The sequence below is a fragment of the Felis catus genome, chromosome E1 (genome assembly GCF_018350175.1).
Source record: "Felis catus isolate Fca126 chromosome E1, F.catus_Fca126_mat1.0, whole genome shotgun sequence".
Lineage (NCBI taxonomy): Eukaryota > Metazoa > Chordata > Mammalia > Carnivora > Felidae > Felis > Felis catus.
This window is the reverse complement of record NC_058381.1, coordinates 54,511,341-54,538,518: the sequence shown is the minus strand read 5'-3', so window position 1 is coordinate 54,538,518 and position 27,178 is coordinate 54,511,341. Positions and strand designations below refer to the sequence as shown.

General features: G+C 46.2%; 1 long non-coding RNA gene and 1 other non-coding gene across 2 annotated transcripts; one reads left to right on the top strand and one right to left on the bottom strand.

Annotated features, from left to right (window-relative positions):
• Nucleotides 1-569: 569 nt before the first annotated feature.
• Nucleotides 570-676, bottom strand: LOC111557971. The gene has a single exon (XR_002738369.1). It is a non-coding gene; the product is annotated as a U6 spliceosomal RNA (small nuclear RNA).
• A 15,897-nt stretch (nucleotides 677-16,573) lies between these two features.
• Nucleotides 16,574-26,439, top strand: LOC123382028. Its single transcript, XR_006589784.1, has 3 exons — nucleotides 16,574-17,330; nucleotides 20,666-20,851; nucleotides 25,097-26,439. It is a non-coding gene; the product is annotated as an uncharacterized LOC123382028 (long non-coding RNA).
• Nucleotides 26,440-27,178: the final 739 nt, after the last annotated feature.

Sequence of the window (27,178 nt, the reverse complement as noted above, 5' to 3'; positions counted from 1 at the left end):
TCAACAGAGCCACCAAGAAGGGCACAGGTCCCGTAGCCAAGCGGTCTGGTTAAAATCCGCATGCTGCCTTCCAGCTGTGTGCCCCGGGAAGGCTTCTTAACAGCTCTGTGCCTCTGCTCCCCGACCTGAGCGGCGGGGCTGAGAACAGCAGCTGTCTCTTGGGGTTGCAGTGGTGACAGAGGGGCTGTGTGTGTGTGTGTGTGTGTGTGTGATGGGCTGAGGCTAGCACCTGATTCTTGGGGAGCGCAAACAGTTGTTAGCCCTTACTATGACCACCAGCCGTCTATTTTTTTTAATTTTTACTTAATTTATTGTTTTTATTTTTTTATTTTTTTTCAATATATGAAGTTTATTGTCACATTGGTTTCCCTTAATTTATTGTTTTAATTTACATCCAAGTTAGTTAGCATATAGTGCAGCAACGATTTTAGGAGTAGATTCCTTAATGCCCCTTATCCATTCAGCCTCTCCCCCCTTCCACACCCCCCCTAGCAACCTTCTGTTTGTTCTCCATATTTAAGAGTCTCTTATGTTTTTGTCCCCTTCCCTGTTTTTATATTAGTTTTGCTTAAAAACATGGAAGCTTCACGAATATGCGTGTCACCCTTGTGCAGGGGCCGCGCGAATCTTCTCCGTGTTGTTCCAATGTTAGTATATGTGCTGTCGAAGCGAGCACACCAGCCACCTCTTCTTATAGGAAAGGGGGGATCTGGCATTCAGGATGGGACGCCCCAGGGCGTGGGCTCTGGGGGAGCTTTCGGACTCGGAGTGAGGGGTCAAGGCCTACTGCCTGAGGACAGGTGCAGCCAACTCTGGCAGTGCACCTTCTAGAAGACATAGCAGAAAGAGCAGAAGTGAGATTGGTGGCTCTCTAAGTCTGAATCGCTGTCCTGACCGCCCGCCCCCCCCCCCCCCCCCCCCCCCGCCATCGGCCAGCTGTGGCCTCTCTCTGCTGGGCTGGGTCCCTGTCTTACACTCAGGTCTAGAGTAGGACCTGGCTGGGCAGGTGCTGCATGATTTTGCAGCCCTAATGGGCCCAGGGAAGGTTTAGCGGTTGCGGTCCAGGCAGCCCTCCCCTCTCTCTCTCTCCTTCCCTCCTTCTCTGCGTGTGCTCCCACAGAGGAGGCCGAGCTGGGAGGTCTAATACTGCCTGGTTAATGGCTTATAGATCGTTGGCGCATCAGGGCCGATGGAAGTGCCTGTTAAGCTTGGCATTGAGGGCCTGAGTCAAATGGCCCGAGACAGATTTATGGCTATCTTCCAGGCCACGCTGGGAAAGTGCTCCCCGACAGGACTCCAGACTCCCACGCACCGGGAAAACCCGGGACAATGGAGGGAGCCTTCCAGGGAGGGCACCCCCCAGTGCTGCTGCGGAGGCCCACGGCCTCGCCTGGGGTGTCGGCACCCCTCAGGACTCAGGATGGAATTGCCTGAGGAGGAACTGAGGTCTCAGCAAAGGACAGATGTCCCCGTTCGCCTAGAAACAAGTCCAGGAAGACTGACTAATTAGCACTAATTTGGAAAAAGGCCAGACTGATCTAGTAACGAATAATAAATTCTGAATTATGTTTTAAAACAGGGTTTTACCACTCTGAATAAGCTGCAACAGACCCCTGTAGAAAGCACCCAGTGTGTGTGTGTGTGTGTGTGTGCATGAGAGAGAGAGAGAGAGAGAGAGAGAGAGAGAGAGAGAGACCTTATTCTTGTCCTGAAGGAATTCACAATATGTTTGCGAATGGGTGATATACAATTGTATTACTTGGTATTTAGTAAAATTAAATTACCAAAACAGCGGAGAGAAGGTTCTTGGGGACCTACTAGAACAAACAGATGAATGATGTGTAATAGCCCACCCTGTTTGTGTGCAAACTGGCACTTTTGCTGGGCTTGTGTGCAGCTTTCCTGTGGGTTAAACGCCTCCCGCACACTATGCTTCACACCTTCTTCCGCCATCACATCTCCTAACCTGAGCGGCGAATTTCCAGCCTGCCACGGCTGCTCAGGTGGGCCACAGATCTGCTTGTCCATCAGGGGGACAGAGCACATATGGGACTCTTGGATGAATGCATTTGGGGCCCTGGAGTGAAATCCCCGTCCTCGCCCTGGGAGGCTGGGCTTTCCCAACTTGGAGAAAATTGCTAAAGGCTCAGGGACAGGTTCGCTGTCTTATACGGTTTTCAGAGCGGGGGTCCTCCCTTCTCTTGGGCCCTTTAAGAACCTCCTGGCATTCACCTCCAAGGCGGAGGTTTGGCATTTCCATCTCCTTGGCTGGCAAATTGTAAATTTGGATATGAGCAGAAAATATAGTGACATCAAGGTTATGCGGTCCCGAGCTGACAAGATGGATAGCCCTCAGCAATCCGGCGTTTCTCTGTCTCCTTTTGGTTTCTTCTCTCTCCACTTCTCTTTCTTTTAACCTTTTTTTAAAAAAAAAACATTTTTAGAGACTTTAATAACTGTGGAAGGATGCTGTAAGGCGGGCAGGGAAATCGATCATTTTTATTCGGTTGTGCGCGATAAAATGTAAGTTTGGGCAATAAATCTTCTTACCTGGAGGGGAAAGAACAGCATGCCTGGCCATTAACACAACTCCCATTTTGAAGATTTTAATGAATGAATGAAACCCAGGTCTGAGTAATTGTTAACAATGGCTCCCACCTCCCTGGTGGGGACTCTGGGTTCTAGACTCAAGCTCTGCCTGGGAATGGGGCTTCACCTTTTCCTCCAATTCAGGCACCTGCTGGCTCCCAGTGTCCCCTCCCTCTGCTGGTATTGACCATCCTATCATTTCTAATCAATGACTCATCAAATACATATAAAGCATCCTCTGTGTGCGAGACACCATGCTTGGCACCAAGGAAGGTACAAATGAGTATGTCGGAGTCCTGGGCAAATTGTCCCCAAGAAAGACCGTCACTAGGATCTGGGCGGTGTCTGGGGTGGGGGAGGGGTGGTGAGTGATGGCTTGGCAGATGCTGGAGGGGGGGCATTTGGTGACTCAGAGAAGGCTGCTGGGGATGAAGGGAATTGGAATCCTTGTGCTTTTTCAGAGGTCTTGGGTAGCTCCTTGGGGTCTGGTTTGAAGCCAAAATCTGGCCCTAAGTAATGGGAAGTTGTGGGGGCAGAGGGAAGTCTCTGGTTTTTCAGCCTAAGTCATCCTCTGCTCTCACCCTTTCCAGAGACGTTAAGAATTTTTGGTGGGCTCTCTCCCCCACCGACTTGCTAGATGCTTCTCCATAGTGCTGGTCACCGTCCCCTGGGAGCATGACGGTGCATGGAGGCAAGGGTCTTGGTATTGGCTATGGGACACACTTTCGGGGGCCAGACATGTTAAACACATTCTGTTGGTCTTTTCTTCCAGCGTCCTAAACAGAAAGGCATGGGTGCTGCCTCAGTCAGCTCCAGCTGCCGTAACAAGATACCAGGGGCTTAAACCACAGCTCCGGAGACCGGGAAAGTCTAACATCGAGATGCCGGTATATTCGGTTCCTGGTGAAGGCTCGCCTCCTGGCTTTCCGACACCTGCCTTCTTGCTGTGTCCTCACATGGCAGAGAGAGAGAAAGGTCTCTCATCTCTCCTCCTCTTCGCATAAGGACGCCCATCACGAGGACCCCACCCTCAGGACTATCTAAACCTAATTACCTCCCCAAGGCTCACCTCCAAATACCATCACACTGGAGGGTTAGGGCTTCAACATCTGAATGGGGGGCGATGCACCCACATTAAGCCCACAAAGACGCTGTGGTGTTAGGCTCTAGTTTCTGCTTTCTTCGTGGGTAGACCAGCAGGTGGGAGTCTAGAAAGTGTGAGGTGTTGTGTATGGAAAGGACAGGGAGAGACCTCTGTTGCCAGGTGGGGAATGTCTACCCCCTGCTCCCGCCCCACCGAGCCCGAGGCCAGAGCTCAGAAGGGTTTAGGGAATGCTACCCCTGCACCCATAACCCAGGGCACCTACCTCAAGCCCTCAGCTCTCCATCAGCTAACCTCCTCTCTGGACCCTTCCTAGCAAGGGCACCTCCAGGCCTGCCTTTCTCCCTGTGGCTCACCAGTGCTCTGGACTTGACCAACAACAAGTGCCTTCAACATCCTGGGTGCACACGTGGCTCTGTAAACAAAGACAGGGCATCCAATTACTCTGGAAACAACCTGTTTCTGTCTGCGGATCAGACTAGCGCTGTTCGCCTTGGGCATCACTACTGATGGATGTGAACTTTCCCCTTCAAGCCCCGCCATGACTCATGATGTGTGAGTGGGGAAGCCTTTCTTCCCCCAGGACCTGTGTGCACATAATCCCACTTAACCCTCTACGTGGTTGGTCTCACGACTCCTGTTCTAAAGGTGAGAAAACTGGGGCTGGAAGAGATGAGTATTTACTCACATCTCCCAACTTATAAGCGGAGGAGCCAGAATTTGAGGTCCGGTCATCTATTCCAAGAACCTGAGCCTTTCCTAGTACATCGAGGTGGTTGCTGTGTGGGGAATCTGCTTTGGCTGGCCCCCCCATCCTCCCCAATCCAGAACTGCACTCAGAGAGCAAACAGGAGAGAATAGAAATGGCTGCTCTTGATTACATTTATGTGGGACTGAGGGCAGCATCCAGCTAGGCCTGAAGTTGGATTGGTGGGTCCGTCCGACATCTTGAAAAAAAAATGGTGGCTGATTAAACTCTTCAAATTGACTCTCGCTTTTAAAGATTCTGCATCATATACAAGTCAGGGGCATTAAGGCTGGAGTGTAACACATGGATATTTTGGTGGCTGGGAAATTCCCCGGTGGAAACAAAGTGAATACCCATTGCTAGAGATTCAAGTGAATAAATTATAGTACATTTACACACTGTTGCAAAACGATTCACTGAAGCTACACCAGAGCATTTTTACAACTTCCCCGGGCCATTGCTGAGTAAGAAAAGCGAGACACAAGAAACTGAATACCATATAATTCAGTAAAACAAACAACTACAAAAGCCCACCTGTACCCTTATAATAAGTATATGTATGTGTGTGTGCATGAAACATTATATACATATATGCATGTATGCACAGGTTAGTGTACATGATGTTAAAGAAAAATGTGGTGGGGCGCCTGGGTGGCTCAGTCGGTTAAGTGGCCGACTTCGGCTCAGGTCATGATCTCGCGGTCCGTGAGTTCGAGCCCCGCGTCGGGCTCTGTGCTGACCGCTCAGAGCCTGGAGCCTGTTTCAGATTCTGTGTCTCCCTCTCTCTGACCCTCCTCCATTCATGCTCTGTCTCTCTCTGTCTCAAAAATAAATAAACGTTAAAAAAAAAAAAGAAAAAAGAAAAATGTGGAAGGACCCCTCCTGGGATATTAGCATGGATCTCCCCGTGGTTATGTGGATAAAGAAGAGAGAGATGGAAAGGAAAATGGAGGTAACAAGGCAAAGGAAAGTAAGAGTGTACACACACACACACACACACACACACATGCATATGACATTATTTATGCATTTACATTATTTATGCATTATTATGCATTCATATAAATAAGTGCAGGAAAACTTTTCAAAGTGTTTTTCCTAGAGCAACTGGGCTGTTACCCTCAGATCTGGGTGAATAAAGGAGAGAAGACAGGACCTAGGGGGACGCAGGGCACTGGGCTGAGGCTGTGAGACAGAGAAGGCCAGGTCACAGGCTCTCCGCGCCCTCCTCCAACCTAAAGGGAGGGCTTGTTTCCTTCTTGGCTTTGACTCCAGCAGAAGGAACTGTGTGATTTGGGGTCTTCCCGAGCTGCCGCCTCAGAGGCTCCACCTGGCTGAGGGCTGAGCTGAACAGAAGGAGGGGGAAATATACTCTTTTCACTCTTGCTAGCGCTGGGGAAACCATAACATTATCATTCAAACGGGCCCCATTTGGAGAGCCAAGGGAGAGCTATTAAGGATTATATCAACAGGTACAAACCAGGCCTGTCCCTGGCGAACCTGGAGACAGGACCACGTGAGCCACAACACTTAAGTGGGGGAGGTGGCGGGGGGGTGTCTACATATTAAATTCCATCATCTTCTCTGAGCAAAGTGTTCACGTATCTAGTGTCCCTGGAGTCTGGCAAGATGGAAACTACTCTTAATTATGGTACTGCTCCGGGGAGAGGGGAGCTCTTGGCCTCGAGGTCATAAACACATGATGAGGCCAAGGGGGACTTATGGCTGCTACAGGCCCTGCTTGACCCCAAACGTCAAAGCCCTGGGCTGAGCCTGTCTGGGATATCTGCCCTTGGCCTCCATGTGATTGGTCTGGCCTTCAGAAGATGGAAATAATCACCAAGTTTTGCTGCTAGGGCAATTCGAACCTGATGTGTCCAGCGTCACGAGCTTGGAATATAAAATAAGTATATGCCGGGGCTCCTGGGTGGCTCAGTCGGTTAAGCTTCTGACTTCGGCTCAGGTCGTGATCTCTCGCTGCTCATGGGTTCAAGCCCCGTATCGGGCTCTGTGCTGACAGCTTGGAGCCTGGAGCCTGCTTCGGATTCTGTGTCTCCCTCTCTCTCTCCCTGTCCCCTGCTCACACTCTGTCTCTCTCTCTCTCAAAAATAAATAAACGTTAAGATTTTTTTTTAAGTATATGCCTAATATCCAAGTTCAGTGACCAACGTTCCATCCAGCCATCTCAAGGAGGTTTTATTCCTTTCCCAGGGTCCTTACTTAATTCAGGGCACCCACATAGAAACTGCAGATTGGACTAGGGGAGGGAGAAATGGAAGGGAGGTGAGAAATTATATTTTCTGAAACCATCTACTAATCTGAAACACCATGATTTAGGGCTACACGCTGCACTTTCCTTGGCTATGGGAGGAAGGCTATTTTAAATGGCATAGAGAATCAGACTAACACAAAAGGAAGCAGAGTACAGAGGTCGAATTGAGGGAAAGACCCTGATGATTCTGTTCAAACCCTTAGATCAAGCCATGCCTGAAGCCCACTCCTCAGTGCTGCAGACAGAATAATCACTCCCTAAATTGCTCATGTCCTCATCCTGAAAACCTGTGAATATGTTATCTTACATGGCAAAAGGGACATTATAAATATGATTAGGTTCGGGATCTTGAGATGGAAAAATCATCCTGGCTTCCCCGGGTGGGCTCGGTCTAATCACAAGGGGTCTTTATAAAAGGGAGGCAGGAGGGTCAGAGTCCGAGAAGGAGAGGTGATGACAGAAACAGAACTTAAACTGACGCCATTGCTGGAAAGGGGCCATGAGCCAAGGAATTCGGGCATGTTCTCTGGAAGCTAAAACAGGCAGGGAATGACTTCTTTCCCGGAGCTCCCAGAAGGAACGGAGCCTGGCTGGCATCTTGATTTGAACCACATAAACTCACTTTCAGACTTCTGAGCTACCTCCAGAACTGTGAGACAACACATTTGCGTTGTTTTAAGCCACTAAAACGAGGCAGTTTGTTACAGCAGCGATAGAAAACAAACATACCCAGCCTCCCGATCGTTGGGGCCACGTTAGCTTGTGTTAGAGTTGGTTTTCTGTCATTGGGAACCAAAGGATCTAGACTAGCCCACCAGCTGCAGGGAGACTGGCACCCCTGTCTAGGGTAGCCCCATCACGCACTTGCTTCCGGGTCCAGCACCAGAAACTGGAGCCATGGAAGGCACATGGGGCAGTGCTGTCTCACTGCCTCCTTCCACTAATGGAGAATCCCAGCAAGGCCCGGGTAGGTCGAATGACTTCCCTGAGGCCGCAGATGAGTTTTCTACCGTTCACAGGCTCTGGATCTGGAGTCCACGGACGGGCTGCAGTGGTTGGCGTCCCTGGGAAATCCCAGACAAGGACGCGGGAGCACGGGAGCATGTGCACGGGGTGGGGGGAGTGTGGGGGTATTTGTCCCTTGGGGCTCCCTGGGGGTCCAGAACCCTGTGTCCCTGGGACTGCCTTTGCAGAGGACGCTGGGGGGGGGGGGGCAGCTTTGACCTGTGCCTGTGCCCCTGGGCTCTACGTCCATCGCCCCACACCTTCCCGATGTCCCTTCACCGCCTCACATTTCTCAGTGGAGGAGCCTGGGGCTGCTGGTGAGACCCATCTCCCGGGATGACGCCAGACAGACACCATCCAGCCACCCAGAGCTGATTGTTTTGACAGCTTTGCCAAATTACAAAGCGAAGGCCCCATTTGGTGATGAGAAAAGCAATATTGTGGCAGGGACGTCTCATTTCTTTGAAAATCAGCGGTAAGTGAATTTGCATCCACTTAGTAGTAAATATGTCTGGCTGGCCCCCTCTCCAGCTATTGCGAGGGATTTAGATGCGCGCGGGTCTGCCTTATTATTTTATGATGGAGAGCAGGGGGAGACGGAGAAGGGCGGAGACAGCCGGGGAGGGAGAGAAAGATTAAGAGCCGTTTCTTGGGGAGGAAAAATTGAGGATGGGAAGTTTCCGCATGTTTTGCGAGGTTTCTGAGCCTGTGGCTGGGGCGCCGGGGAATCAAGGTGGGCAAATCATTTCGGGGAAAGGACTAGGCCTCTTTGGTCCTGTGCGTTATGATTTAGAAGGCTCTGAGGAACCCTTGTCATGCCATGCCCTCTAAAACCCTCTTTAAAATTCAGCAGGGAAGGACCAGAGAAAAGATATACAGGCCTTCGTAGAGAGCAGGGGAGCGGGAGACGTTTGCCAGGACGCCGCGGAGGAGAGGGTTCCATGCAAATCTGTTTAAATCCCAGGTTGGTAGCTGCTGGGAAGACGAACGCTTTATCCTTTTTAAGAATAAAGTGGACACTATCTTTTTCTGATTGGAGAGAAGCCAGTAACTGAATGTTTTATGATCTCTGCATAGGAACGCCCTGGTTGTCTCCTCTCTTTTCACTTCTGCTGCCAGGATGGAGCCTGCGGGGGAAGAAAGAGAGCAAGATCGCCTCCACAGCAGGATATGGAAGAGGGCCATCGGCATGTGATTCCCTAAGCGGGAGCCGCCGACTCTATCCGAAACGGAGCCGCCGGGGAGAATCGAGACCAAACTTCTTACCTCGGCCTTCAAGGCCCCTTTGATTTGATTCCCAGCTTCTCACTCAAATGAAAGCCCAGAAAATCCCAAGAGAGTCTTCTTTCTTCACCTCTATTTCCTTATCAGTGGAAGTTCTTCGCTGCTTCTTCCCTCTAGGTTCACTGTGAGGCTCAGGTTTATTCTTTCTATACAACACCGGAACAGTCTGCTACATGGACAACGGTTCCATGTCTTACCATGTGACACAAGAGACGCAAGTTGGCTTGCTCAGCCGGGACAGGACTCGGGGAGGCCAGGGAGGTGTCTTCCTAAAGTTTATACCTGAGTTGTCTCACTTGCCCCCGGTTCCCCAGCCCTGTCACCCAAGGTCAACCAAGGTCATACAACTAGAAAAGGACCATGCCGGGAATCAAACCCGGGGGGTCTGGCTCTTATCCACTCCGCCATACTGCCTCTCTAACAATCATACATAGTAATTATTTTTAACTAATAATCACCAGATGCTTACAAGGCACCTAAATGTGTAAGGCACTGTGTTACTTTATTTGACGTTCATCCTCTCTGGTCGGCCTCACAACGTTATAAGGCAAGCGTTATTATTAACTCCATTTTGCAGATGAAAAAAATGAGGCACAGAATGGCTGAGTGACTTACCCACGGTCACATAGCCAATAAGTAGAAGTAAAGGCCATTAACTTCATGCCCATCCAACTCCAGACTTGTCTGCAAAGGGGTTCAGGACGCGCCTCCCCCAAATGTGCCACTTTGGCATAGTGATTATCTTGAGTCAAAGGCGCTTGAGAAGTGGCAGATTCAGGAAGGGCTCTCTCACCTTCCTCCTTCTACCTAAAAGCAGGTCCTAACATTTCCCGTGAGAAAGGAGCCCTCCCTGCCTCAGGAAGCGAACACTCTCATTACCAGAAACCAGGGTCAGTGCTGATTATGGGCCAAAATAGCCTGGATTTTCCATTCGTTCTGTAGCTCTTAGTCACCGTCCCACAGTTTACTGCCTCTAGCCCAGACCCCTTTGCCTTTGTTTAAAATGATACACGCTTTTGGTCTAATGGCTTCTTCGGGTCTTCACTCTCCTTCTGGAAGCTTCCATGTCGACGCAAAGATATGAAATACTTTTGTAAGCTTGTGTCCTGCTGATCTCTCTTATGTCGATGGAATTCGTGGGCCAGCTGCAGAACCGAAGGGGATAGTGGAGAGTTTTCCTCCCTTACACGTTCTTAGCCCCTCGACAGCTTGGTTCCAGGTTCCTCAGCCCCAAATTCACTGACTGCTGCTCTCCATTGAGCACGGTCTTGGGTGCTCAGGATCCTGGTCCCCGTCCTCAGAGAATTCGGAGTCCAGTGGGATGACAGATGTGGAAACGGACAACTACAAATGGGGTCTCTCAGCTCTGAGCTTTCTGGTGTCTCGCCTGTAAACAGCGTGGAGCAGGTGCCCATCTGTTTCAGACACGACACATTGTTGCTCGGATCGGAGATGGTTGCTCAGCTCAGTTACTTGAAGGCATCGGGACCTGGGTGGGCAGGCATGAGGCAGAATCCCCCCCACCCCCAGCCCCCTGCTTGAGTGACAGCAGCAAAGGCAAGGCGTTCTCAGCAGCCAGCCAGCCAGCTGCGCGGGCCCCCACGGCGCTCACCTGGTGGCTGCTCCAGGCTTGTTTACTGTCGCGTTTATTGAATCTTGACTAGTCTGGAAATAATTGCATTAATATTATTGACACTAATAGTACACCCGGATGTATTTATGTCTTGCTTCTCCCCGAGCAAGATTCGATTCATCATCGCTCTTGCATGAGTGGTCAGAGGCAAGCGGGAGTGCTAGGTGGAGGGGGAGTTCTCAGTGGCGTAGAGGTGAGAAAACACCTGCAGGAACCACACCTGTCCAGGAGACAGACGGCTTGGAGCCAGAGGCTCAGGGCCCCAGGCCAGACACCCAGAGGCTCACGACTTAAAACCATCCTGCTCTGGGGGCACCTGGGTGGCTCAGTCGGTTAAGAGTCCGACGTTGGCTCAGGTCGTGATCTCACAGTTTGTGAGTTCAAGCCCTGCATCGGGCTCTGTGCTGACAGCTCGGAGCCTAGAACCTGCTTTGGAATCTGTGTCTCCCCCTCTCTCTGCCCCTCCCCTGCTCGCACCCTGTCTCTCTCTTGAAAATAAATACACATTAGAAAAAAACCAGACTGCCCTGCTTTGGCTCCCACAGCTGGCTGGTGGGGCATTCCTTTGAACGTGGGAGAGGGAAAGTTTGATATGATTTTTGGAGAAGAAAGGTGGGTGTCCCCAGAGCTCTTCTGAAACTGAGCTTCCCCACCGTCCACAGCCAACCACTCTGACCCTTGTGAACGCATCGATGGGGCTGCAGTGCCGAGCGGTTTCCTGTCTGCACTGATTCTGCGGGTTCTGTCCGCTCGTCCACTTGTGCGTAGCTGAGAATCTCAGCTGGAAAGAGGAAGCTCGTGCCTGAGGTCTCCTGTTTGTGTCCAATACTGTATGACTTGCAAATCAAGGTGTGTGTGTGTGTGCGTGTGTGTGTGTGTGTGTGTTGTTTCAGAGGTACAAGTAAACCTCGACTCTCAAAATCTAGACTTTTTATAATTCACTGGGTTTATTTTACTAGCCACTTGGGATTTTAACACAAAAAGGCTTCCTGCTACTTTTTTTTTAATTCAAAAGAGTACATAAAATGTATATATGCAGTTTAAGGAATAATAATAAAATAAAAGCGCCCATATATTCACCATTCAGCCGGAGAAATAGCGCGCTGCCAGGACCCCAGAAACCCCCTGAGTATTTATCCCCCATCACATGCCTCCCCCTCCCTGCCAGCCCTACCCTCGCTTTCGTGCTAATCATTTCCTTACTGGCCTTTTTTTTTTCTCATTCTTTTTCTTTTCTCCAAAGTTTTACCCGGCACGTATGCACTCCCAAACAATATGTTATTTAGCTCTGCGTGATTTTGAACCTCATATAATGGGATCATGCTGCATATTTTCTTCTGGGCCTGGCTTTTTCTGCTTAATATTGTTGTGTTCTCTCCTGTTGTGTGTGAGCAGTAATTTATTTATTTTCACTTTAAAAAAAAAAGTTTAAATTAAAAAAAAAAATTTTTTTAGTTTATTTTTAGAGAGAGATAGAGAGTGGGGGAAGGGCAGAGAGGGAGAGAGAGGAAGAGAGTCCCAAGCAGGATCCGAACCGGCAGAGCAGAGTCCGGCTCGGGACTCGAGCTCACAAACCGTGAGATCATGACCTGAGCTGAAACCAAGAGTCAGACGCTTAACCGACTGAGCCACCCAGGCGCCTCTATTTATTTTCACTTCTAAGTAGGGTTCTGGTGTGTGGCTACACTCTAATACGCAGCAATTTATTTGCCCAAACTAATGTTGCTGGAATTTGGGGATTTGGGCTTCAGGAAAGTCCCTCTGAATATCCACTCATGCTGTTTGCCACTCTGAGGGTGGTTCTCAGCACGACAGGGTTGACATCTCCCGGGAACTTGTTAAAAATGCAGAATGTCATTTCTAGGGACCTTTCAAAGCCCTGCAGAATCAGCATCTGCATCGTAAGAAAATCGTATCCGCATTAAAGTTTGGGAGGCACTGCACTAGATGTGTAGTTTACAGCTAGGAGAGGAGTTGTTGAGGGCCAGGGCAAGCACCTACTCCACTTTATGAAGACCTGGCAAGCTGTTTTCCAACACGATCGTGCCGGTGCCTGTCTCCTGCAGTGGGGCATGGTGAACATTCTGTTTTCCACATCGTCGTTGCTTTTGGTATTGACTTTTTTTTTTAAGTTTATTTATTTTTGAGAGAGAGAGAGAGCGCAAGAGTGCGTGCATGCATGTGAGCAGGGGAGGGGCAGAGAGAGAAGGAGACAGAGAATCCCAAGCAGGCTCCACGATGTCAACGCGGAGCCCAACGTGGGGCTCGAACTCGCGAGTTGTGAGATCATGACCTGCGCCAAAACCAAGAGTCGGACGCTAAACTGACTGAGCCACCCCGGCGTCCCTGGTATTGACTTTTAATCTTTGCCAATCTGGTAGGTGCCAGATGGTGTCTTGGTGTGTTTTTCCTTTTCCTGTTCCTGATTTCCAACATATCCTAGATGATGCCATGGCTCTGGCTCCGAGGACCGCGCTTAGAGTAGCAACCAAGATTCTCGCCTTTTCATGTGTTTATGGACCCTCATGCTTTCTTTTGTAGCCAATGCCCGATGTTTTGGTCCCTTATGCTGTGGGGTTGGTTGTCTCTTTCTAATCGATTCATAGGAGACATTCTGTTTAAGACTTTCACAGGGTGGTTCAGGTGTGAGAGCCATGCCAGGGTTGCACACACCGTTTCCTCTTCCCGGCAGATTTCCCAGCCTCCTCTGGGGTCAGATCGGGACCGTGGGACTGAGTTCCAATTACAGGAACGATAGTCTTGTTAGTTTGCCAGGGCTGCCCCGACAAAATACCACACACTGGGGCTCTTGAACAACAGAAATTAATTTTCTCACTGTTCTGTTGGCTTGAAGTCCAAAATCATGATGATGGCAGGTTTAATTTCTTCTGAGGCCTCTCGCTTTGGTTTGCACATGGCTTCTCTTTAGTTGTGTCTTCGCGGGGTCCTTCCTGGTCTGTGTGAGTCTGTGTCCTAAACTCTTCTTCTTATAAGGACAAAGATATTGGATAAAGACCCACCCTGTGACTTCATTTCACCTTAATTACCTCTTAAAAGGCTCTGTCTCAGGGGCACTTGGGTGGCTCAGTCGGTTGAGCATCCGACTTCGGCTCAGGTCATGATCTCACAGCTCGTGAGTTTGAGCCTCACGTCGGGCTCTGTGCTAACAACTCAGAGCCTGGAGCCTGCTTCTGATTCTGTGTCTCCCTCTCTCTCTGCTCCTCCCCTGCTCATGCTCTGTCTCTCTCTCAAAAATAATAAATAAAACATTAAAAAAAAATAAAGGCTCTGTCTCCAAATACGGTCACAATATGAGGGACTGGGGTTAGGAGTTCACCGTGTGAATTCTGGGCGGAGACACTACTCAGCATGTGACAGTGGTCTAAGTCTTAGAATCACCCTACATGGTTTTCTAGCCCTTTCTTCCCCTATTGTGGCAACTTGGGAAACCACTTGTTCTGGGTGGGTGTTGCCCCAAGAGGGAAGAAGCAGCCCAGCCCCCTGAGTAGCTGCTTGGAATAGAGCTGTCTGTCCCTCGGCTAAGACACGGCAGTGAACCAAACCTTCCCTGTGCAAGACCACTGAGATCAGGGGATCTGTCACTGCAAACCCGTATCCTCTCTCCTGACGAACGCAGGTTTGGAGCGAGACTAGACTGAGTTTTCTTGCAGATATTGTCCTTGCCTAGTCTTGGAATTGAGGTGACGCTAGCCTTTTAAAATAATCTGGGCATGTTTCCTCTTTTTCTATTATCTGGAAGAGTGGTTCCTAAAACATTTGGTAGAAATTGCTGATAAATCATTTGGGCCTGGTTTTTCCTTTTCTGGGAAGATTTTTAACTAATGATTCAATTTCTCTAAAGGTCATTAGACTCTCCACGGTTTTTCTGCTGCTTCTTTGGTGGGGTGTATTTCTTTTTAAAGAATGCATCCATTTTGTCTAAACTTTAAAATGTATCACAAAGTTTCCATAATAAACTCTTTTTTTCGTTTGTTCAATCATTACAGCCTGTGCAGTTATGACCTCTATCTAATTCTTTTTTTTTTTAATGTTTATTTATATTTGAGAGAGAGAGTGCAAGCAGGGGAGAGTCAGAGAGAGGGGGAGACAGAAGATTCGAAGCAGGCTCTGTGCAGACAGTGGAGAGCCCAATGCGGGGCTTGAACTCGTGAGCTGTGAGATCGTAACTTGAGCCGAAGTTGGACATTCAAGCCACTGAACCACCCAGGTATTCCCTTTCTGTTTCTTAATATTGTTTATTTTTTCATTCTCCCTCCCCACTATCTTCTTATTTTCTTCTGATTCAGCATGCAAGGGAATTGGCTTTTTAGAAAGCTTTTTTTTTTCCCCCCAAAGAACCAACCTTTGGCTTTGATTATTCTTTCTGCTGCACTTTGGTGTGTGCCTTTTACTTTGCTCGTAACTTTAATATTTTATTCTTCTGCTTTCACTGGCTTTCTTCTGTTATTCTTTTGAATTCTTAATGTTTTTATTTATTTTTGAAGGAGAGAGAGAGAGAGAGACAGAGCATGAGCAGGGGAGGAGCAGAGAAAGAGGGAGACACAGAATCTGAAGCAGGCTCCAGGCTCTGAGCCATCAGCACAGAGCCCGATGCAGGGCTCAAACCCACAAACTGTGAGATCATGACCTGAGCCGAAGCTGGACACTTAACCGTCTGAGCCACCCAGACACCTCCAGGTCTATGGACTTTTAGTGGATGTGTTTTTGTTATCAAATTTCGTACACGAATGCATTAGGGTCAAGGAATACAGGATTCTTAGGATTTGTTGAGGCAGCTCTATGGTCTAGAACATATTTTTGTACTTATTCCATGAATGCTTTAAAATAAATGCGCTTCCTCCTACGTTGGGCGCATCATTCCATGTACCATCAGGAGAACTTTCTTATTTGCACTGTTCAAATTTTCTATTATTCTTGGTAATTTTTTGTCAGCATGATCAGTCACTGGGATGGATGTATGAAAAATCCCTTACCATGTGAATTTTTAAACTTCCTCTTGTGGTTTTTGTCATGTTTTGCTTTATATATCTTGAACTTTGTTTTGATGCATAACAGTTTAGAATCGTGTCTTCTTGATGAGTTGAAACTTTTATCATTATGTACGAAGTCTCTTTATTTTTAGCTATATTTTTGCCCCTAAGTCTATTTTAACCCAATATGGAGATAGCTTCACTGGCATTCTTTTGTTTAGTATTTTCTTGGTCTATCATCTTCCTTTTTTTTTTTTTTTACTTTAACTTTTATGTTGACTTTCTATTTTCATATTTTTTCTCCATCTCCTCTAAATCACACTTAGATTTTTATTTTATCTATCATCTATCTATCTATATCTATTTTCAATTGAGAGAGAGAGAGAATGGGAGCAGTGGACAGGCAGACAGGGGCGGGACAGAGAGAGAGAGAGAGAGAGAGAGAAGAGAGAATCCCGAATAAGTTCCATGCTCAGCATGGAGCCTGACTTGGGGCTTGATTCCATGACCCTGGGATCATAACCTGAGCTTAAACTGAGATTGGGACACTCAGCCAACTGGGCCACCCAGTCACCGCATAGATTTTTAAAATTTAGTTTGATAATCTCGATCTTTTAACTGGAAAATCTAATTCATTCTCATTTATTATGATTGACATACTTGGATTGATTTCTACCTTTTCTTGCATGCTTTTTATTTATCTGGATTTCTATTTGTTTCTCTCCTCCACCCCCTTTCTTTAGGATGACTTTTAAAATTTATATTTAATAATCATCATCATCATCATCTATTATTATTATTTTTATTTTATTTATAATTATAATTTATTTATTATTAATAATTATTTATAATACTAATTATTATTATTATATTATATTATTATTATTATTATTATTATTATTAATTATTCCATTTTCCCATCTACTTGCCTGGGAATCATATGCTCTATGCCTATCTTATTTACTGATTGCTGTAGCTATTTTACATGCATACTTGGCTTAATAAAGTTTAGAATTAATTGATACATTTCCATACCTCTTGGCTATACTAACTCCTTTGCTTTTTCATATAAACTTGAAAATAACCTTGTCAGCTTCTATAAAGAAGTCTGCTGGGAATTTGATTATGGTTGTGGCAAATCTATAGATCAATTTGGGGAACTGTTGACATCTTGATGATATGACCACAAGATACTCTCCATTTGTGTAAGTCTTCTTTGATTTCTCTCATCTGTGCTTTGTAGTATTCAGCATATAAATCTCTTGCACCTGTATTTTATTGTTTCCATCAATATTATAAATGACACCTTAAAACTTAAAAGAAAATTCCATTCCCATTTGTTCATTACTAGTACCTAAAAATAGGATTGATTTTGATCGAACGGCTTATATCCTGTGTCCTTTCTGAACTAACTTATTAGAATTTGTTGAATTAGAATTAGAATTAGAATTATTTAGAATAGAATAGAATTGGAATTAGAATTCTAATTAGAATTAGAATTTGTTGTAGCTTTTATAGATTCCTGGGGTGTATATATGTAGTCAACTATGTCATCTGTGAATACAGACAGATTTATTTATTTTCCAATTAGTATGCCTTTTGTTTCATTTCTTGCTTATTTTACCCATAAGGACTTCTGACAGATGAGCAGTGAAAGTGGATGCCACCTGATGTTAAGTGGAAATCATTCAGCCTTTTAAAATTAGGTATGATATTAGCTGTAGGTTTTTCACAAATAAATCTTATCATGTTGAAGAAGTTTCTTTTTTCCCTCACTTGTTAAGAGCTTGGTTTTTAACATATTAGGACCCTATGTTACATTTAGCCAAATTATTTTTCTACATCTTTTGGGATGATCATATGATTTTTCTCCTTTAATCTGCTGATACAGTGAATTACACTGATTCGTTAATGTTGAACTAAGCTAGAATTCCTGTGATAAATCCCAACTTGGTTATGATATTATCATTTTTATATATTTCTATATTTATTTTGCTAATATTTTGTTAAGGATTTTTTTTCATCTTTGTTTATGAGGGATATTGGCCTATAATCTTTATTTTATTTTACTTTTTTTCCCCTTGTAATGTGTTTGGTTTTAGTGTAGCCTAATATTGGTCTCATCTAATGAGTTGAGAATGTCCACTTCTATTCTCTTTTCTGGAAATGTTTATGTAGAACTAGCATTATTCCTTCATTAAATATTTGAAGGACTTGTGACGGGGTGCATGTAGTCATCTGAACATGGAATTTTCCTTGTGGGAGTGTTTTTAACTCTGCAATTTTAACTATGAATTTAATTTCATTAATAGATATAGGACTATTGAGGTTATCTATTGCCTTTTGAGTGACCTTTGATCTTAGTATCTTTCAAGAAATGTGTCCATTTAATCTAAGTTACTGAATGTATTGTCATAAAGTTGTAATATTTCCTTATTATCTTTTTAGTAGCTGTAAGCTCTGTAGTGATGTCTCTTATTTATTTCCCACCGTTGGTAATTTGTCCCTTCTTTTTTTCTTTATCAGTCTGACTAGAGGTTTCTCAATTTATTGATCTTTACTGAGAACCAACTTTTTATTTCACTAATTTTTATCTCTTGTTTTTCTTTTTCCATTTTATTGATTTCTGCTTTTTATTGTTTCTTCCCTTCTGATTTCTTTGGGTTTATATTTTTTTGTAGCTTTTTAAAGTCAAAATTTAGATAATTGATTTGAGACTTTCTTCTTTTCTCATACACGCATATAGTGCTATTAATTTCCCATAAGGCACTGTTTTAGCTGCATTCTACAAATTTTAATATGTTGTGTTTTTATTTTTATGTAGTTAAAAAATATTTTCTAACTTCTTTTGCAAATTTTCTTTGACCCATTAGAAGTGTGTTGTTTAATTTCAATTATTTGTTGATCATCCAAATATCTTTATTACTAATTTCTACTTTTAATCAGTTGTAGAGAATATACTTTGTATACTTTCAATTCTTTCTAATGTGTTTTGTTTCCCAGAGTGTAATTTATCCCATGGAATGTTCGACATGTGCTTGAAAAGAACATGTCATGGGTTGTTGTTGGTTGGACTTGTTGCTCTAGATATCATTTACAGCATGTTGGTTGATAATATTGTTCGTGTTTTCTATAACCTTACTAACTTTTTGTTTACTAATTCTATCAATTATGGAGAGAAGAGTGTTAAAGTTCCAATTACATTTGTGGATGTATTAATTTCTTTTCAGCTATAACAGTTACTGTATGTATTGCATTTTGAAGCTCAGTTGTTAGGTGTTTACCCTTTAAGACATAAGTCTTCTTGATGAATTGATCCTTAACCATTATGCAACATCTCTCTCTCTCTCTCTTTTTAAGGGTATAGGTGATATTTTATTTTATTTTATGTTTTGGTTTTTTAAGTTTTTATTTTATTTAATTAAAAATGTTTATGTATGTGTGTATGTATGTATGTATTTTTGAGAGAGAGAGACAGATACCATGAGCAGGGGAAGGGCAGAGAGAGAGAGAGAGAGAGAGAGACAGAAAGAATCCCAAGGAGGCTCTGTGCTGTCAGTGCAGAACCTGACATGGAACTCAATCCCATGAACATGAGATCATGACCTGAGCCGAAATCAAGAGTTGGATGTCCAACAAACTGAGCTACCCAGGCACCCCTAAATTTTTATTTTAATGTAACACCTCTTTGTCTTTGGTAATATTTCCTGCTCTGAACTCACTTTTGCTACTTTTAATAGAGCCACTCCAATTTCCTTTGATTAATGTTTGCATGGTTTCCGTGAGTATATTTTTTCCATCATTTTACTTTAAATCAAATCATAGCAATCATTAAATGTAAATAATTAAAATGAAAAGAATTAAAATGTATTTTAAAGAAAGAGATAAATTGAATTTTAAAAGAGCTAGACTCAATTATATGTCATCCATAAGGAATGCACTTTTAATAGAAAGACATAAATAGGTTAATTTAAGGAGTATCTACTATGTACCGGATGCTTGCCCGGGCTTTGGGGATACGGTGGAGATTCTACACAAACAAGATCCACACTGGAGCTAATGGGACTTACCTTCCTGTGACCTCTGACTTAGGTAATCACCTTTGTAAATATACTAAAAATTTCCCTATGCTTAATATGTTCTGTGTTACCCTATGGGGACTGTACTGTCTTATGCTTGCTTGATAAATGAGGGGCACTGAAGTGTAAGAAGGTTAGAAAATTGTCTAGGGTCACACAATAATTGGAGGAGCCAAAATGCCAGGAAGTATGTTTTTAGTCCTTATCAGGTATTTGTTGGTGGGAAACATTTTGTGGAGCGATCTAACTCATTTTGTCTTACAAACAGTATTTCATTGGCCTAGACTAGTGTCTTATGGGGCAGCTGGATTTGCTGCCATGCTTCTCAGAGGTGCTCATTAGCATTTGACAATCTGGGGACACCAACATTGATGCGTAACAATGGTGTGAGGAACCTAGAATAAACAGCCACTAGGTTTGGCTTCAGAGACGTGTGACTATAGTAGCAAATTCTGATCATTTGCCAAGACCTAAAAATCCGCCCCCTCCCATAAACCTCTTATTTTAGAACAGCTTTAATTTTACAGAATCATTGCAATAATAGGGGCACCTGGGTGACTCAGTCGGTTAAGAGTCTGACTTCGGCTCAGGTCATGATCTCACGGTTCATGAGTTCAAGCCCCGCGTCAGGCTCTGTGCTGACAGCTCGAGGCCTGAAGCCTGTTTCAGATTCTGTGTCTCCCTCTCTCTCTCTGCCCCTCCCCTGCTCGTGCTCTCTCTCTGTCTCTCAAAAATAAATAAATGTTAAAAAAAATTTTAAATAAAACAGAATTATTGCAGTAATACAACAGAGTTGCCGTATACCCCATGCTCAATTTCTCCATGACTAACATGACTATGGTATGTTTCTCATAATTAATAAGTTAATTTTAATACATTATTCCTAACTAAAGTCCATATGTGACTCAGATTTCTGACTGTTTCCTTAATGTCTTTTTTTTTTTTTTTTTGCCCTGTTCCAGGATACCATGTGACACTTGGTAGTCTTGTCTCCTTGGGCTCCTTTTGTAACTCGGACTTGTTTTTGGTGCCCTTGATAGTTTTGAGGGGTGCTGGTCAGTTATTCTGTAGAATGTTCCTCACTGGAATTTGATGTTTTTCTCATGATTCGACTGGAGTAAGATGTTTTGGGCAGGAAGACCACAGAGGTAAAGTACCTTTCTCATCATATCATATCAAGGGTATCTACAGGTAGTGTTGAGTTTCTCTACTGTAAAGTCACTCTTTTCTTTCTCCCTTCCCATTCTGTCCTGTCCTCTTTGGGAGAAATTCACTACGTGCAGGTCATTTCAGGCATGGGGAGTTATTCTCTTCTCCTTTGGGGTGGCGTAGCTATATAGATTGCTTAGAATTCTATACTATGGGAGGTTTGTCCTTTCTCTCTACTTAGTTACACTCTGCAGGCAGACCAGCAGCAAAGCAAAAACTGTCCCCTATCTCTCCTCGCCCTCTCCCATCTCCTGGTGACTCTTAGTTCTGACAGTCCGTGTTTCTTGAGGATTCAGCTGGACCCAGAAAAGCACAGACTGATGAAGTCTCCCTGTTGCTGTCATTCCCGCAGGGGTCCCCTGTGATACCTTCACTGAGTTTGGGGAGTCATATTTCTGATCATCAGATCAATGGTGGACAGGTAGGGTGCTGATGAGCAGAGTAGGTGGGCTGGGGAACAAGCCAACACCTCAATGTTGAAGTGACAAAACAGACTTGAAAGGGTGGGCAAGTCGTGATGTGCGGTGTCAGCTACCTTCCCAGGATGGGGAGTCTGATTAACTGGAGGACCTTTTGTTCAGCTGAGCACCAAACAGAATGGGTTGAGGTAAGCAAATGCGAGAGCAGAGGCTGGAGCGGGGATGAATCCCTCATTCTGTAGGAAGTGAGAAAATGGAAATTCCCAGGGGGGTGAATATCTGGGATACCTGGAGAGCAGCGACAGTGGGGCCGGGTGCTGAACGGGGAGAAGGGGCTGAGAGATGGGATTTGGAGAATTGTGTAACGTGGATGCTTTAGTGGTGGTAGGGTCGTCAGTGTAACCCTTCATGTCCGCTCCCCAGGGAAGTCTGGATTGCTCACTGAAGTTGGGTGGGGTGTAGGGGGGACTTGAAGACATGCCACGTTCTGTGTTCAGTGAAGATGCGGAAACAAACAGCACATGCGGACCTGGCGGTCTCAGAGAATGGGCAATCAGCTGCTATTTGGGTTGTAGGAACGGTAACAATGCCTAAGCTGCAGAGTCTTACACAGTCCTATTCACTGTGACAATTACCCTCCTGTGATTCTAAGTCAATCCTTTGGGGAAAGCAGAAAGGTGATACACATAGGGAGACTGAGGCACAGGGAAGCTGCTGACTGCCCAAGGTCACTGTTGGCTGCACTGTAGGGAGAGCTTGACATGCTGACCACCTCCTCCCTCCACTCAGTGTCCCTTTCCTGTCTCTACATCACATCTATCCACCTTTCATTAGCCCCTCTGAAAGAGCCCATTGTTTAATTGCACAAGGAACGGCAACATCAAAGTTGGAAAATTCCTTTCGAGTCCAGGGCTCTAAAAAACATGTCCAACAAACCAATCCACTTAAAATGCAAATTCCACTGACACTAATAAGCAATATATATACACATGCATTTACACATGCAAATGAGCAGAATGGGGGGGGCAAGACTTTCCTCCACGGCAGCGGCACATGATTATGTTCAAGACACCCCATCAAAGTGAAGCTGGGAGGCCATGTCCCCCACGTCCTCCCTAGGCTCGAGCCTTCCGAGATGCTCAGGGGCTGCGGGTGGCACACATGGTCCTTCGGAAGCCAGAGCGTTATCCAAGTTCAAGGCTCTATTAAGCTGTGTGAGGTGGGTGAAGTCACAATGCCTCTCCGAGCCTCCGTTGCTGTCCTGCTGAAGGTTCGATCTCCCTCAACCTTCAGGTCCGGGGGATCTCCCTTGGGCATCACTGCAGCCCATGCCGACCTCACCCTCACCTGAACTCAGAGCCCATGCAAGCGTTCAGTCATCTAGACTCGTGTCTAACACTGAACCCACACTTGCCAAACTGGACCCTCCCCAAAAGATCTCTATGTTCCCTTTGCTTTATGCCTTACCTTCAAAGTGTTGGGGTTCCCGGGGTGCCTGGGTGGCTCAGTCCATTAAACATCGACTCTTGGTTTCAGCCCAGGTCATGATCTCACAGTTTCAGGGTTTGAGCCCCATGTCGGGCTCTGCACTGACCCTGCTTGGAACTCTCTCTCTCTCTCTCTCTCTCTCTCTCTCTCCCCCTCTCTCTCTCTCTCTCTCCCCCCCCCCCCCCCGCTGCTTACGACCACTCAGTCTCTCTTAAAATAAGGAAAGAAACTTAAAAAATTATTTTAAAAAGTGTTGGGGTTCCCAGGAGGCAGGTGGTACTTGGGGGTTTTCCCCGTGGTGCCTTCAGCCAGGCTTGGAGGTTAAAAAAAAATAGCCTCCCATAAAAGGTGAGGGACCCTGATGACACTCAGGTGCGACAGGTTTTCAGCCAGCAGCAACAAGAGATGAGCTTTTCCACATACTTAAATTTTCAATAGCGATGTCCCCATTCTCCATCGAAACACTTTTTGGGCACGTGGAGTGGAAAATAATTTCTTTCTGAATTATTTTACATATTCGGCTGCCTTCCTAAATGATGCTGGGCTCTAGGGGTCTTCATGACAAACATCACTTATTAGAGGTCTGTGTGACAATGTAGATAGATCCTTGTGGGGCCCACGGGAGCTCACAGCTCCCTCGCCCCTGACTCTCAATGCTTTTGTGACCCAAGCTTCCCTGGAGCTTTTGGGGACTGGGGAGGAAGCAAGGCACCCAAATCACACATTATCATTTCATTTGGAGGGAAAAGAGTGTGTGTATAAAAATGGCCAGGACTACATACACCAACATCTTGGAAATTATCTCTTGATGATAATTCATGGACCTCTGGGTATATCAATAAATATTGTTCTACCACGTGCACTTAAAAAAACGTTGATTTGTGTTTGAGAGAGAGAGAAAGAGAGAGAGCGTTTGAGTAGGGTAGGGGCAGAGAGAGAGAGGGAGACACAGAATCCAAAGCAGGTTCCAGGCTCAGATCTGTCAGTGCAGAGCCCCACGAGGGGCATGAACCCACAAAACGTGAGATCACGACCTGAGCCCAAGTCGAGGGCCCAGGCGCCCCTCCCACATGCATTTTAATGTTTGCATAGTATTTCCTCATGTGGATGTTCCAAAGGGCTGAACTACTACTCTATTAGCTGCTTTCCAGTTATTTCTCTGCTATAAATAACGCTCCGATAAACCTCCTTGCACACACATCCCTGTGCACACTTACTCAGGGAAATTTCCGGAAGTAGAACGGCTGGCTGGGAGGGCACGCTCCTGTAAGTTGTTTATACCTGGTTTCCGGTTGCCCTCCAGCACTACTGCCCGGACTTCCCCTCCCCCAGGCTCCAGCTTCTGTAAACTAAGCTGGCAGGTGTCTGGCCCCGAGCTCCGGGCTCCCAGGCTGGTGGGAGAGGCGCTGCCCCCCCAGCCGCTGCGGCTCTGTTTCTCGCTCCCCTTCCCGTGGGCTCGGTTGTGCACACGCAACCGACTCCCAATAAATACTTGCGGCTTATTGAATGAGAGCTCCGTCTCCCCAGCCCCGGGCCACCCCCTGGCATTGCCGGTGCGAGCCTGTCCTCCCCCTCCGGCACAGGCAGGTAATAGATGGCCACGAGCCCGCCCCAGCCTCCCTCTCCGGAGGGTGATGAGGGGCAGGACAAATGCGAAGTGAGTGGCAATATTTCCTGAGAGCAGGTGCGGCGGAATCTATCACTGGGCACCGGAGTCCCCGCAGACCAGGGGAGGCGTGTCTGTGGGAGAGCGCGTGGGGTGGGACCAGGGGTCAGGGCCAGGAGCCGGGGGCGGGGCACCCGGGCGTGGGGGGCAAACTCCGGTGGGTCCCTCTCTCTGAGCAGGAAGTAGCCTTGCAGGCCCCTGGAGTGAAATAAAAAATAGAAGTTTCTGCACAGTCGGTTCCTGGTGGCTCAACACCCTCACTAGACAGGGGTGGGGGGATGCGGGAGACAAAGGAGAGAGGAAGTGGGGGGGCAGACAGAGGTTGTCTGATAAATGCCTAGGACACTCCAAATTCACTGCTGGACACTCAAACCTTTTGGGGGTTCTCACAGGTATGTTAATACCTCCCTCCTCTCTACCTTCTCCCCAAACCTTTCCACCCTCAGGCTCGCCCTGGGGCCCCAGATGAGGTAGGAAGCCTGGCTAATGACCAACGGCTAATCTCCAACTAATCACAGCTGGAGATGCCCCCTCCTTCACACCCCCCCCCCCCCACTTTATTTTGTGGTTACTGTTCCAGCAACAGAAAGACTGGACTTCTTTATCCCCAGGCTGAGCCTGCTGCGGACAAGCCTGTAATCACCAGTGACCTGCTCAGACCTTGGACTCCCGCAGCCAGGTTCCAAGGTCATTCGGACCAGGTGCCTCCAATCATCTCTGACTGCTGAAGGTCCTGAGCTGGTCTCTGTGGAAGATCGATTGTGTTAATGGCTCTCCGAGAGGCGTGTATCCAGACCCTTTGGTAGTGACCTTCCACACTCCCCAAGAATCTCAATTCAGACAGGTGGCTTGCTTGGCCAATAAGACAGAAGCAACCTTGACTCAAGCCGAGCTTGGAGAAGTGCGTGCGCGTTGCCACCAGGCACCTGCATTTCCATAATGAGAACACACCCTCGGCCTAGTTTTTCCGGAAGTGATGTGAGAGTTACGTGAAAGAGAGCCATGCTGTTCATAGCCCAGGTCATTCTGGAACAGCCCGCCACCGGTCAACCCAGATCACAGCTGCATGAACAAGCTTATCCAAGATCAGCCGAAACCAGCCCAGTTGCCCTTGCAGACTCTTAAGAAATAACAAATGGTCATCATGTGAGCCACTAAGATTTGGGATGCTTGGTCCGCCGCAGTAGCTGACTGATAAAGCTCCTTTACCCGCACATCAAAGCCATTCCAGAGATCAGCCTGAAGGAAGTCAGGCTGGGCTCTAGAAGATGGAAAACCTTGGGAGGCTCATGCTGTATCTCCAATGCCCAAGTTCACAGGGAGGGGGGCACTGGAGTTGCTTAACGATGAGCCAAGAAATCAAACTTGGACGCTGAGAGTCACTAGGATCCTCTTAGACTCCATTTCGGTTGGCTTTCATCAAATCTCAGAAATAACACATGCGCATTAGAAAGGTAACAAACAAAAGTATATGAAGTTAAATGTCCCACTCTACAGTACCACCTGCTCTCTTCTCTCCCCTGTCTGTCCTCACCCTGATTTCATCCCCTGAAGGGAACCATTGCTAACAATTTGATGTGTATCCTTCCAGATAGTTTTCGATGCACACACACACACACACACACAAATATAGACAGAGTTCCTTGACAAAAAGGGAGTAACAGTAAAATATTGTTCTGTGACCCCCTTACTTTACTTAACGGACCACCAACAAGTCTAGCTCATTGTTTTTAAAAGATGTATAGTATTTCACGGCACGGACATTCTGTAATTTGCCACATCCCTGTAGACATCTAGATGGGTTCAAATCTTCTTACTGTAACTGAAACATATATATAATATCCTCATGCCTATATGGTGCTACTTCTATGGGATATATACCTAAAAGTGGAGCTGCTCGGTCAAATATTTTTTTTTACATCTATTTATTTTTGAGAGACAGAGTGAGACAGAGCGTGAGTGGAGGAGGGGCAGAGAGAGAAGGAGACGCAGGCTCCAGGCTCTGAACTATGAGCACAGGAGCCCGATGCGGGGCTCAGACTCATGAACCGTGAGATCATGGCCTGAGCCGAAGTCGGACACTTAACCAACTGAGCCACCCAGGCTGCTTGGCCAAGTTTTAATACATATGTCAACTGCCTTTCAAAAAGAGTGGATGGTATAAGAATGTCTGTCTTTCCACACCCTCACTGACTTTGGCTAATATCAATCTCATAAGCTTTTTGCTAGTCTGATGGGGGAAAAAAACCAACACCTAGTTTTAAATTATTTTTACTAGGGGTGAGATTGAAATAGTTTTAAATATGTATTAGCACTTTGCATGCCAGTTTTGGTGAACTGTTTCTGTGATTTGACTACTTTCTCTGTCACCTCATGGTTGTTTTCTTATTGGATATGGCAGGTCTTTATATATTATGGCTATGAACTTTTTATTGTATACATCCCCAATTTTTCTAAATTCATCATGTTGCTGCCTCTTAGACAACCCCATTAAACAATCCCTGTACTGTGGGTCTTAGTTCATTCTCCAGGTATTTGGTCTCTATTAAAATATTATGGTAGGAGGGGCGCCTGGGTGGCTCAGTCGGTTAAGGGAACCAATCTTGATTTCGGCTCAGGTCGTGATCTTACGGTTTGTGAGTTTGAGCCCCGCATGGGGCTCCATGCTGACAGCACAGAACCTGCTTGGGATT